The sequence below is a fragment of the Benincasa hispida genome, chromosome 11 (genome assembly GCF_009727055.1).
Source record: "Benincasa hispida cultivar B227 chromosome 11, ASM972705v1, whole genome shotgun sequence".
Classification (NCBI taxonomy): Eukaryota; Viridiplantae; Streptophyta; class Magnoliopsida; order Cucurbitales; family Cucurbitaceae; genus Benincasa; species Benincasa hispida.
The window spans coordinates 60,225,834-60,240,402 of record NC_052359.1 but is presented as its reverse complement, the minus strand read 5'-3'; positions in this window follow the sequence as shown (position 1 = coordinate 60,240,402).

The following is a 14,569-nucleotide window of genomic DNA, read 5'->3' as shown; positions in this document are numbered from 1 at the left end:
TTTAAATGCATATCTCTTTATGGTTTACTATAAACTTAGTATTTAATAATTAATGGAATTTAGATGATCTGCTTCTACTCAAGTTCTCCTCACACGAGCTCCTACAATAGTTGGACTATAACTTATTGTTTATTATAGGGATCAGTGGTACTTTGTATCTACAAAACAAAAAGGTAATTTTGGCCTAGTTGTACTTACGAGCATTTGTGAAGGGTCATGCATTTGATTAGTTATATCCAATGGACACAAAATATATTATAGGGAAGAGTGCAACTGCGGTCCTTAGTGGAGTGACCGAAGTTATGAAAGTTTAATTAATTTAATTAAAGAGTTTAATTGATTAATCAAGTACCATTGGAGCTTCAATCAATAGATCCATAGGTCTCTTCATTAGCTCAATTGGGATTATGAGAATCGAATTAATTTTGGATTAATTTGAATTGTTCAAATTAATAACCAGAATTAATTATATAGAGATATATTTATATAAAAATTATATGAGATATATATCTATATTGAACATTATAATATAAAGTTTTATTTGAGAGGAAATAAATATTATATGATTCAAATGTTAATATGAATTTGATTCATAGTTAATGAGACGAATAATAAATTATAGGTTATATCATATGTGATATTAGTATAGAACTATAGATTATTGTGTTATATTTTGATATACATTATAATTTGATATATATATATATATATATTGAAATTAAAGTTTTTTTCTTTTATTTAATAATCAAATTATTAGGGGAGTTGTTTGATAACTCCCCCATTAGTTTCTCTTCATTTTCAAGGATTCGTTTAATGTTCGTGAGCGAAAACGGGGATCAGACCCAAATCCCAATTTTTATATAATGTGAATTTTACAGATTGAACAGAACTGAATCATAATGCATTAACTTAATTTTATAGCATGCTAAATATGAATAAAAGAGAAAAGAGATAAGAATACCCTTACCTTTGAAGAACCCTTCTTCAAATTCCTTCTCTAGAAAATCACGAACAATCAAGATGGCGACCACCAATTGGTTTCCTCCGTATTCTCTGGTATGAGAATCAAGGAGTTGTGGGCTCTTGGTATTTTGAAATAGAGGGATAGAGTTTGAGAGGGGAAGAATAGAGAACTTGAAAACTTTTCTTAGAATAATTTTGTGTGTTCTATACTGTCAAATTCAAGAGAACATATAATATATATTTATATGATAACAACTTTATCATATAATATATATATATTAAACTATATATTATATCAAATATAACATATAACATATAACCTATAGTTTAATATTGTATCAAATACAATATAACCTATAGTTTTTCATTTTCTCATTAATGTACGATATTTAATATAAATCTCATTTATACTAAATTTAGTTATATGAATCAAATTCACATAATTAATATTTGAATCATATTTAAATATTTATTTTCTCTCAAATAAACTTTATAATGTATCAAATACATTATAGTAATTATATCACATATAATTAAATTAACCCAATTATATCACATATAATTAATTCCCTCAATTAATTTGAACGATTCAAATTAACCAAAAATTGATTTTAATTTAATCCCTATTGAGCTACAAAGGGGACTTCAAGGACCTGCAGATGGAAGCTCTAATGGTACTTGAATAATTAATTAAACTCCTTTAATTAAATTATTCAATATCCATTAACTGTCGTGCACTCCACTAAAGACCGACAGTTGCACTTTTCACACTATAAATATATTTTTGTGTCCATTGGATATAACCAGTCAACAACATGATGACCCTTCACAAATTGCTCGTAAGTACAACTAGGCCAAAATTACTGTTTTATCCATGTAGCTACATCTAACTCCTTAAGTACCACTGATCCCTCTAATGAACAATAAATCATAGTCCAACTACGGCTAAACCTCTCTTGGACAAGGAGAGGGTATGACGCCACATTCTTCAAGCCCCGAAATCATGACGCCACATTCTTCAAGCCCCGAAATCAACCCTTAAGGGAGTAATTAATCTACTTTTCCTGACATTGGGGAAAAAGTGAATTTTGTCTGGTGTAGTTGTGTTCCCAGCTTCTCAATCAGAAGAATCCCAAAATGGTAGGCTTGTTGAGTCGACGATCTAGCCACTCTCACCCATACAAATAAATGACCGCCTTCATAGGTAGGAGTTCATAACTCACTTAGGATTCAGGTCATGTCACCTATGGTCATCCTGGTAAAATATAAGTCTCTATTATGAACGGTGTTATATAATGAAACTAGTCATTTTGTGGTCCGATCTTATACAAACTCCCTTGTATAGAATACTCCCATTTACATGGCTCCACATGAATGATCAGGATTAGATCATTGTAGCACTTTACAACAATTGTAATATCTACAAAGCATATCATACTCATAGTGTCACTAGGATAAGGTATCCAATCTTATCCATCTACTAAAGACCATTTAGGTTATCACTTAAATATGATTCACCTGTATGTCTTTACATACATGTTTAAGCTATAGATGATAATCTTGGATGTTAGTTTATTGGTTTGTGAGTTTAATGCTACTAAATGTCAAATAAAACATCTCATATTTTATTAAATAAACAAAATATTTGTACAATACAATTACAAATAACAGGACCCTACGAGATTTAGGACATCAATTCCAACACATTTAACATGTGGAAGATAAAAGGTTGAGTTTTTTCATCTTCATCATCCTCTTATATAACACCAAAATGTGCAGAATTTTGGTAGTATGGTTGCTTTGAATTTGCTCTAAAAAATCAAGAAATTCTTGTTGGGATCAGTGTCCTAAATCTCTTGTATTCTCATAGTTTATAAACATTGTATAAACAAATTGTTATTAATAAAATAATAGTTATTTTATGAGCATACACTCAATCCAATAAACTAAGATCCTAAATTATTTTATGTAATTTAAACAAGTATGTAGAGACATACAGGTGGATCTTGTTCAAATAATAATCTAAATGGTTTATAGTAAATGGATAAGACTGGGTGCCTTATCCTGGTGACACTACGAATATGACTCGTTTTGTAAATATTATAAGTGTTGTAAAATGCTATATCATTCATGTAGAGACATGTGAGCGGGGGTATCCTATACAAATAGTTTGCATAAGACCGGATTACGAAATGATTAGTCTCATTATATAATATCATTAATAATAGAGACTTACATTTCACTAGGATGACTATAAGTGACATGACCTGAATCTTGAGTGAGTTGTGAACTCCTGCTCATGAAAACGGTCCTTTTATTTGTATGAGTGAGAGTGGCCAGATTTCCAACTTAATATGCCTACCATTTTGGGAGATTTGTCTGATTGGGGAGTTGGGAACATAGCTATACAAGATGGAATTCGCTCTTTCTCTGTTGTTGGGGTAAGTAGATAAATTGCTCCCTTAAGGATTGATTCCAGGGCTTGACCAATGTGTCACTCCCCCTCTTGGCCCAAGAGGGACTTGGTTATAGTTGAACTATGACTTATTGTTCATTAAAGAAACCAGTGGTACTTAAGGAGTTAGATGTAACTAGAGGGGCAAAACGATAATTTTGGCCCAGCTATACTTACGAGCAATTTGTGAAGAGTTATTGCACCGTTGATTGGTTATATCTAGTGGACACAGAAGTATATCTGTAGTTCGAAGAGTGCAGCTGGCGATCTTTAGTGGAATAACCGGTAGTTAATGGAAGTTGGTAATTTAATTAAAGGGTTTAATTAATTATCTAAGTACCATGAGAGCTTCAATCTACATATCCATAAGGTCCCCTCTGTAGCCCAACAGGGTTTTTAATTGAGAATTAATTTGAATTGTTTAAATTAATTGAAGGAATTAATTATATATGATATAATTAATCAAATTAATTATATTTGATATAATTAATCAACTTAGTTATATTTGATATAATTAATATAATGTATTTGATACATTATAACATAAAGTATTTTGAGAGCAATTTGAATATAATTCAAATATTAATTATATGAATGAGATTTATATAATTAAATTTAATATAAATATGATTTATATTAAATACCATAAATTTTTAGAGAAAATAAAACTATAGGTTATATTGTATTTGATATAATATAAAACTATAGGTTATATGTTATTTTTTATATAACATATAATATATATATATGATAAGGTAGTTATTATATATATATATATACACACACACATATATTATTTAAATTAAATTAAATTTTAATTTAATTTAATTAAAAGAAGGTAGTTACAATTCCCTTTCCCCTAATTTTCTCTAAACATTACGTGCATGGTGAGTATTTATTTATTTATTTATTTTGAGTACTCTCCATCTTCTTCCTGGGGATAACAAAGAAAAGTTATCTGGAAAAATCCTTCTCCTTTCTCTTTTCCCTCTTCCAAGAATTCAAGAAAAGCCCATAACTATTGCTTGAATTCTTAATCCCTAAAGAGAATACTAGAGGGTTCTGAAGTGGTGGTGCCCAATTAGTTATTTCGAATTTGAAACTAAAGGGATTGTGATCAAGAGGGAATATGTGAAGAAAATCGGCTTCAATGGGTCCGTCATTTTCTTCCCTAATTTATTTTCAAACAACATGTTATAATTTATAATTGATAATGTATAATTGTTTTTTTTTTTTTTTTGTAATTTAAAGTTCTGTAAAAAATTAGAATTGGGAACGATCCACACTTTTGCACAGGGACCTTCATCAATTTCCTTTCAATCCTTTCCTTTCCAAAATTATCCTTGAAGCCCATAAACTCTCAGTGGTTCTCTACCCTTCAAGAATATCGAGGTCTTTATGTGGTGTTGTCCGTTGATTAGAAATTTGTTGGTGTGTTTTTGGGCGTTCGTGATTAAAGAGCTCCTTGTGTTTGAGAATTCGAAAAGGAATCATGAAGAGATTATTCTTCAAGAGTAATTGATCTTTGGATCTCTTCTTTCTCTTCATTTTCTATACAAGAGCATGCTTATTTTGTTAAGTAAATATTATTTCTACCCCGTATGTTTTTCTGTATGTTCTAATTAGAATTAGGACATGATCGTTTCCGATATGGGTACTCGTGTATTCTTTCAAGCAAATATATCTAGATTCATGAACTTCAAGTTCATCTTTGCATATGTTTCAATTATTCGTATATGAATATAATATAATCCAGAAGATAAAGCAGACAACTTTTCTAATATACATTTTTCATTTGAGACAATAGAGATAATATATACATATTCTATATTATTATTATTACCAGACTCAATATGATAACCATTGCAACGTATATCTTTAAAACTTAGTAGATTTCTCTTTGGTTGACTAGAGAACAATGCATTGTCAATTGTAAATTTTGTTTCTCTACGCAAAATAATATTTACTTTTCCAAATCCTTCAATCATGTTTGCAGAACCATATATTGTATTTACTTTTGCTTCCAGCATTGTCAATTTAGAAAAGTATTTTTTTACTTGTAAGTACTGTGTGTAGTTGCACTGTCTGCCAGACATGGATCTTTTTTGCTCATTTTTTAATCACCCAAAATATGAAATTAATCCATACTTTTTCATTGAAAGAAAATAATTACAATAAGAAAAATAACATTTTGAATATACAATAAGAAACACAATATTTGGAATATACAAAAGTTAATATTATTAAAAGAGAAAAAAAAAACATGAAGATGAACAAAAACAACAACATTAAGTTTAGATATTTTCAAAGTCAAAAGAAACTCTTAATGTTCTATCAACTGTGTCAATCTTCGCTTTAGGAGATTCAAAGAAGTCTGTCACATCCAAATTTGTCATACGGGATGAGTCAAATATATCATTATCCTGGTAGACAAAATTTGCTTCCACATTTTTTTTCTTTTTCCTTCAGGGAAGCTTAATACAAATCAACTAAGTGTTTCGATGTACGAAAAATACGTGACCAATGCCTAGTCATACCACATCAAAAGCATTTTTGTTCATCACCTTTTGAATTCTTATCTTATGGAGCTTTTCCTTTACGATCATCATTTTGTGTGGTTCTCTTGAATTTTGAATGATCGTAACGTCCATCACAAAAAAAAAAAAAATTATTTCTTCCTCTACCATGGTCACGACCTCGACCATGATCATGAGCTCGACCACGATTATTATTAAAATTCACAGCATTCACTTCGGGGAATGGTTTTGTTTCTGTTGGTCGAGATTCATGATTTTTCATCAATAATTCGTTATTATGTTTGGCCACAAGAAGAAATGAAATTAGTTTAGAATACGATTTAGAACATTTCTCTCAATATTGCTGCTGCAGGAGCATATTTGAGACAAGAAATGTAGAAAATATCTTCTCTAACATATCAGCATTAGTAGTTTTCTCTTCGCATAACAACAATTTCAAATTGATTTTAAATAATGCAGAATTGCAATCACTTACTGATTTAAATCTTGTAGGCTCAAATACATCCACTCACGATGAGCTTTAGGAAGAATAACTATTTTTTGATGATCCTACCTCTCTTTCAAATTTTTTCCACAAAATATGAGGAACGTAAGATACTCCATTTTCAATCCCTCGTGGAGATGACGACGAAGGAAAATCATAGCTTTTGCTTTGTCCTGGCTGGATGTCGTATTTCCTTCTTTAATTGTTTCCCCAAGGTTCATAGTATCCATGTGGATTTCGGCATCGAGCACATGACAAATAATTATTACCATTATTGTCAAGGGCTTCAAACTCTAATTTTGTAAGGTTTTTTATGACAACATTACCACAAAACATTGTATTTATATTAGAAATTTAATATGTACTAAACATGAAAAATTACATTTAATTTATTAATTATAATAATAAATAGGAGAAAAATGACATAACTTTAAGGCCTACCTTCAGCAGGGGGAACTGTTAGAGCGTCGTGCTAATAACGTGTTGTAAAATTGAGGAGCACAATGGTACATAAGGAGAACACAAATATGGATAAAATATAATATAATAATAAATAAATAAATAACAAAAGTAAATAAAATAACAAATGATGAATTTCTCCAATTTCTCCATTTACACCAATGTATGTATATTCTCTCAAGCTCCACCAAATGCCTTTATTTATAAACAAAATAGCAAGTAGGAGGTGACTTATTATAGACACCAATAATGTATAGTATAAAACACATGGGTAGAGTGACACATGGCTTGGGCATCTAATTACACTTGATTTAACATATTTATAATATAAATTTGATTTTTAATTTTTTTAGTACAAAAAAGAACTAAACTAAAAATAAACATCACATTAGAGAGGAAACACCTATATTGATAGCCTTATGAACTCAATGTAAAAATCATATTTAAAAAGTATAAAAATTGAATACTAGAATAATTTTGAGTCAATAAAAGCGTGATTCGATGTGATTTTGAATATGGCAAAAATAATTTTAACAATTTTAAAATCACTAAAAAAAATGTATTTAAAGATTCTTGAGAAGTGATAAAGAAACAAGTGTCTTTGTCTATCAATCATTATATCAATGAAGATTTGTGACTCATTTTCAGAGTAATAGATTTCGGATAGGAGCTTCCCATACAGTCAAGAAGTTTTTAATAAACTTTTGCCTTAGTTCTTACCATGGTTTGGATTTCAAATTTCCTAAGATTTTATACCTGCTCAATTATTTACTCTAGTACATAGCCATTCAATATTTTGAATATTGATGGAAAATGATGATAAAGCTCATCTCTATTATAAATATGTTAAATTAGGTATAATGTAGATGTCTGAGCTTAATGTCTTAAAGACAACGAATGTCAAACTCCTATCACCCTATGTGTCACTTTACATGTTACCCATGTGTCTCATACCTACACATTATTAGTATTCATTTAAAGCCATCTCCTACTTGTTATTTTGTCTATAAATAGATGCATTTGGTGGATCTTGAGAGAATACATTGGTGAAAATTTCATGAATTTCGAAGAAATTGGAGAATTTTGGAGAAATTTCCTATTTTCATAATTTCCTATTTCCTTATTTCCTTATTTTATTTATTTATTTTAGTATTATATTTTCTTGATACTTGTATTTCCATTGCATCTCATTTTTACAACACGTTATCAACATGAGCTTCTTTCATTTCCCTCGTTAAAGGTAGGTCCTAAAGTGTTGCCATGAAAAACGTTATGAAATTAGAATCCGCAGCCTTTGACATTAATGACAATAATTATTTGTCATGGGGCTCGATACTGAAATCCACCTGGATGCTATGGAACCTTGAGGAAACAATTAAAGAAGGAAATATGACATCCAGTCAAAACAAAGCAAAAGCTATGATTTTCTTTCATCATCATCTACACAAGGGATTGAAAATGGAGTATCTTACAATAGAAGATCCCCACATCTTGTGGAAAAATTTGAAAGGAAGGTATGATAATCACAAAATAGTTATTCTTATTAAAACTTGTTATGAATGGATGCATTTAAGGCTACAAGATCTTAAATCAATAAGTGATTATAATTTTTCATTATTTAAAATCAGTTCGAAATTGTTGTTATGCGGGGAGAAAATTATTGATATTGATATGTTAGAAAAGACATTTTTACATTTCATATCTTGCATATGCTCCTGTAGCGGTAATATCGAGAGAATGATTTTAAACAGTATTCTGAATTAATTTCATGTCTTCTCATGGCTGAACAAAATAACGAGTTATTGATGAAAAATCATGAATCTCAACCAAACAGAACAACACCATTACCTGAAGTAAATGCTGTAAAATTTTAATAATAATCGTGGTTGAGGTCGTGACCGCAGTAGAGGAATAAATAATTTTTCTTTTCATGGTGGATGTTATAGTCATCCAAAATTCAAGAGAACCACACGAAATGATGATCATAAAGGAAAAGCTCTACAAGATAAAAATTCAAAAAGTGATGAACAAAAATGCTTCCGATGTGGTATGATTGGGCATTTAGTCATGTATTTTTTGTATATCAAAACACTTAGTTGATTTGTATCAAGCTTCCCTAAAGGAAAAAAGGAAAAGTGTGAACGCAAATTTTGCATACCAGAATAATGATATATTTGAGCCAACCAAATTTGGATGTGACAGACTTCTTTGAATCTTCTAAAGAGAAGATCGACATAGTTGATGGTACATCAAGTGTTTCTTTTGACTTTGAAAATATTTAGACTTAATGTTGTTGTTTTTTTTATCCATCTTCATGTTTTTTTTTCTCTTAGTAAATGTGAACTTTTGTATATTCCAAATATTTTTTTTTCTTATTGTAATTATTTTGTTTTTAATGAAGAAACCTAGATCATTTTCATAGGTTGGAGATTAAAAAATGAGCAAAGATCTATGTCTGGCAGACAGTGTAACTACACACAATACTTACAAGTAAAAAAATACTTTTCCAAATTGACAATGTTGGAAGCAAAAGTAAATACAATATCAAGTTCTACAAACCTGATTGAAGGATTTGGAAAAACAAATATTATTTTTTTCTAGAGAAACAAAATTTACAATTAACAATGCATTGCTTTCTAGTCAATCAAAGAGAAATCTACTAAGTTTTAAAGATATATGTTGTAGTGGTTATCATATTAAGACTGATAGTAAGAATAATGTGGAATGTCCATATATTATCTTTACTGTCTCAAACCAAAAACGTTGCTAAAGGAGAAATTTTGGACCAATCATAAATTATCCCGTTATTTACTAAATTAATGACGAAATTTCAAATCGTCAAATTTGGGACAATTAGAAGGTGACATTTGTCCTAAATTGAAGTTGAAGACAAATTCCAATGACACCACATGTTTTCATCATGACTCTTGAATCGGATAAAATTAATTTGACACAATTTGATATTATTATTTGGGTTTAAAGTCCAATTAGCCCAAAAATAAGTTGAATTGGACCCAAATGTCAAATCAGGCTTAAAACCAACTAATTGGGCCCAAGAGCAGCCTCATGAATCAACCAAGCCCAAGTCCAACTAATTAGGCACAAGGGCTAGGCCCATGGACTAATCAAGCCCAAGCCCACCTGAGAATTCTATAAATAGAGAAACTCTCTTCATTTATGGGGGTCAATAATTCTACAATCCAGAAAGCCCAAAGAGAATTCTCCCAACAATCAGAAGACTCCTAGACTCTTGAAGTTGCACACTCCAAGTCTCCTGAAGATACAAGGAATGCTCCAAGCGTACGCATTCAACTGAGAGAGAATCAGAGGATCAAGTACTAGAGATCAAACCACATCGCATTAACATTAACATCAACACAAGTTCAACTCTACGAAATAAGTTTCTCTGGAAGCCTCGTGCAAACATTAATCATCCAAGAAGATCATCAAGCCCAAAGGTCGATCATCCAAGAAGATCAACATGCCCAAAGACCGATCATCCAAGAAGATCAACATGCCCAAAGACCGATCATCCAAGAAGATCAACAAGTCAAAAGGTCGATCATCCAAGAAGATCATCAAGCCCAAAGGTCGATCATCTAAGAAGATCAACAAACCCAAAGGTCGATCATCCAAGAAGATTATCAAACCCAAAGGCCGATCATCCATGAAGATCATCAAGCCCAAAGGCCGATCATCCAAGAAGATCAATAAGCCCAAGAAGATCATTAAGCCCAAATGCTTAAATTAATTGCAAAAATAAAAAGGAAAGAGTTAGAGAAGAAGACATCGTAATTTTTATAGTGGTTCGGTCAAACTCGACCTACTCCACTCCCCAAAGGCCTCTTGGGAACTTGAATAAAATCTTTCCGGCTCTTTCCACGGATTATAGCCCAACCGTTACACCATCGCTCCTTTTATGGGTTCAAGAGCAAACCCGATCCTTTCCATGGTTTATGATCAAACCGTTACAAATGTTGGAATTTTTGAAGAACACAATATAACTCTCACTAGAGTGGATTTATAAGTTTAAGCACTTAACAAGTTTATCCTCACAATACAATAACACTCTCTCAAGAATAAGATGAAAAGAAAAAAATTGGGAACTTAGAGAGAGCAACAATGGAACTTTTGAGTTTTGGAGGGTTATGAAATGTAAAATTTGTTGGTTTAAAATTTGGAGAGGAAGATGGTTTATATAGAGATGAAAAAAATTTTAGAAACCACAATTAATTTGAACCATTGGATTTTGGAAAAAAAAATCAATGGTGGAGATTTTAAACTAAACTAGTCGTTAGATACAAACAAAATATAATATTAAATTTCTTTTCTTTTGAAATTCATTTTCTTTTTAAAATTAATCCAAAAAATAAAAAACCATAGCATGTGTCAAAAACTAGTCGTTAGACACAAACATAAAATAATATTTAATTTATTTTCCTTTTAATTCATTTTCTTTTTATATTCATTCTTTTTAAAGTCAATCCAAAAATAAAAAACATATAATGTGGAAAAAACTAACCGTTAGACACAAACATAAAATAATATTAAATTTATTTTCCTTTTAAATTTCTTTTAAATTTCAATTTTTTTTATTTTAAATCAATTCAAAAATTAAAAGTCCATCATATGTCAATCTCTTAATGATCCACCATTCAACCAATATGCTGCCACATGTCTACATGCAAATGGTCTGGTTATGCCACGTCATCCACTACGGTATTTTCTCTATAGACTTTCGGTCATATCGTCTTCGTTTTAGTTTCGATTTGAGTGATTCAAGAGGTGTTGGAATCGTTGTTCTGAACTCTACGCTATGGACATATTAAAACACAAAGATTTTCAGTAATTAAAAATTGAATTTGTTATCATCAAAACATTGATTAATTAATTAATTAAAAGTAATTAATTTGAGATTAAAGGCCAAAAAACCAACATTCTCCCTCTTTTTGATGATGACAAATCATTCAAGAAAAATAACTTGAAATACATATAAACCATATGTAGCACATAATAAAATTCAACATATCACCATAAAGATCATTCTTGAAATTCACTCAAAAAAATAAATTCTCCCCCTAATTAATACAATCAAAATCATAACAAATTTATAGCATATTTTTCTTAAACTTCTCCCCCTTTGGAATCATCAAAAAGAATAATTAAAAAAAAAATTAGAACTACATAAATGTTTCCCTTAACTTAAATTTAGCATCTCTCTCCCTAAGAATATTAACTCATGCTTTCCATATCTCCCCCTATTAAAATGCCTTCTAAAAGATTTAACAAGTAAAATTATAAAATCAAGAGGCATCACAACGAATAATACCGAGCTCAAGCCTATTTTTACAAAAGTTTTCTTCAGTCAAAGGCTTGGTAAGAATATCTGCTAATTGATTATTAGAGCCTACAAATTCAAGAGTAATATTATCATTTTGGCACATTGCTCTCTGAATAAAGTGCCATGCCTAATATCAATATGCTCTAGTCCTTAGAATGATGTATAGGATTTTTAGTCAAATTAATAGCATTAGTATTATCACAAAAATATAGGCACATTATCAAAACTTTAATCTAAAATCACAAAGAGTTTGTTTCATCCAAAGAATTTGAGCACAACAACTAGCAACTGCAATATATTCCGCTTTGGTAGTGGATAAGGCAACCAAATTTTTTATTTTTACTAAAACCAAGAAACTAAGGAACTACCAAGAAATTGACAAGTCCCACTAGTATTCTTACGGTCAAGTAAACTACCGCAAAATCCGCATCGGATAATCACCAAATTATAATTCAACATTTCTAAGGATACCATAAGCCTAAATCAATAGTACCAAGCAAATATTTAAAAATTCTTTTAACGGCATGTAAATGTGATTCCTTAGGACAAGATTTGAAATCTAGCACAAAGACATACACTAAACATAATATCAGGTCTTACTAGCGGTTAAAATAAAGTAAATGACCAATCATACCTCTATAATTTGTTATATCCACACACTTACCTTTTCATCCTTGTCAAGCTTAGTGGATGTGCTCATAGGAGTTTTTGCAAATTTTACCTTCATTGAATTTGAACCTTTTGAGCAAATCCCTTGTGTATTTTTCTTGACTTATGAAAATACCATCCTTGAGTTGTTTGATTTGGAGTCCAAGGAAGAAGCTAAGTTCTCCCATCATACTCATCTCAAATTCACTATGCATACACTTAGAAAATTCTTCACACAAAGATAGATTAGAGAACTAAAAATAATATCATCCACATATATTTGTACTAAAAGTATATCATTTTCTTTAGTCTTAATAAAAAGAGTAGTAATCAATTTTACCCATTTTAAATCCATTCTCAAGTAAGAAATACTAAGTCTATCATACCAAGCTCTTGGAGCTTGTTTTAAGCCATAAAGAAACCTTTTTCAACTTATAGACATGATTAGGAAAATCAAAACTTTCAAACCCCGGAGGTTGTTCTATATTAAACTTCCTCCAAGATATAACCATTTAAAAATACACTTTTCACATCATTTGATACAAAATGAAATTCTTAAGAAGCAAAAGCAAGCAACATTCTAATCTAGCAACGGGTGCAAAAGTTTCTTCATAATCTATTCCTTCCTCTTGACAATAACCTTGAGCTACAAGTCTAGCTTTTATTTCTAATAATATTTCCATTTCATCCATTTTATTTCTAAAGACCAATTTATTCCAATTATAGAAGCATGAGGGGCCTAGGGACTAACTCCAAACTTTATTCCTTTCAAATTGATTTAATTCTTCTTGCATAGCTAAAATCCAAATTCATCATTTTTCGACATCTTTAAAATTTTTGGTTCAATTTGAGAAACAAAAGCAAGATTATTAAACATATTAAGAGGAGGAACAAGTTTTTACACCTTGTTTTGGGATCACCAAGAATTAATTCTTGGGATGGGAAGGAGCATACCTCCATTCTTTAGGCATGGATGAAGAACCAACTTCGTTCTTTTTCGATTAAGCTCACCTCTTGCTTACTTTGAAACAATTTCCTGCTTTGTCACAACAAGTAATTCCCAAAATTTTTCTTCTAAAACATCACTATAAATAGGCTCATTAGAAATAACATTGCAAGATTCATCAAATACTACATGCATAGATTCCTCAATTACTAAGTTCTTTTATTGAAAACTCTATAAGTTTTACTAGTAGAGGAATAGCCAAGAGAAAATACCAACATCCGTTTAGAATCAAAATTTCCAAGTTTTTCTTTGTTATTCAAAATAAAACATTTGCAACCAAAAACTCTGAAATACCCAATATTTGGAATTTTGTTTATGCCAAAGTTCATAAGGAGTTTTATCCGAAGAAGGTCTAATTAAAACTCATTTAAAACATAACAAGCGGTGTTAACGGCTTCCGCCCAAAAGTATGTAGGTAAACCATACTCATGCAACATTGATCTAGCAAAATTCTTGCAAAGTACGATTTTCCTTTCAACTACACCGTTTTGTTGAGGAGTTTCTTGGAGTGCAGAAATTATGAGAAAAAACCATTTTCTTCACAAAAAGTTTCAAAAGTATTGCTATCAAATTCTCCTCCATAATCACTCCTAATTTTAGAAATCAAAAAACTTTTTTCATTTTGAACTCTTTTTGCAAAACTAGAAAAGCTTGTCAAAGCATCATCCTTATGTTT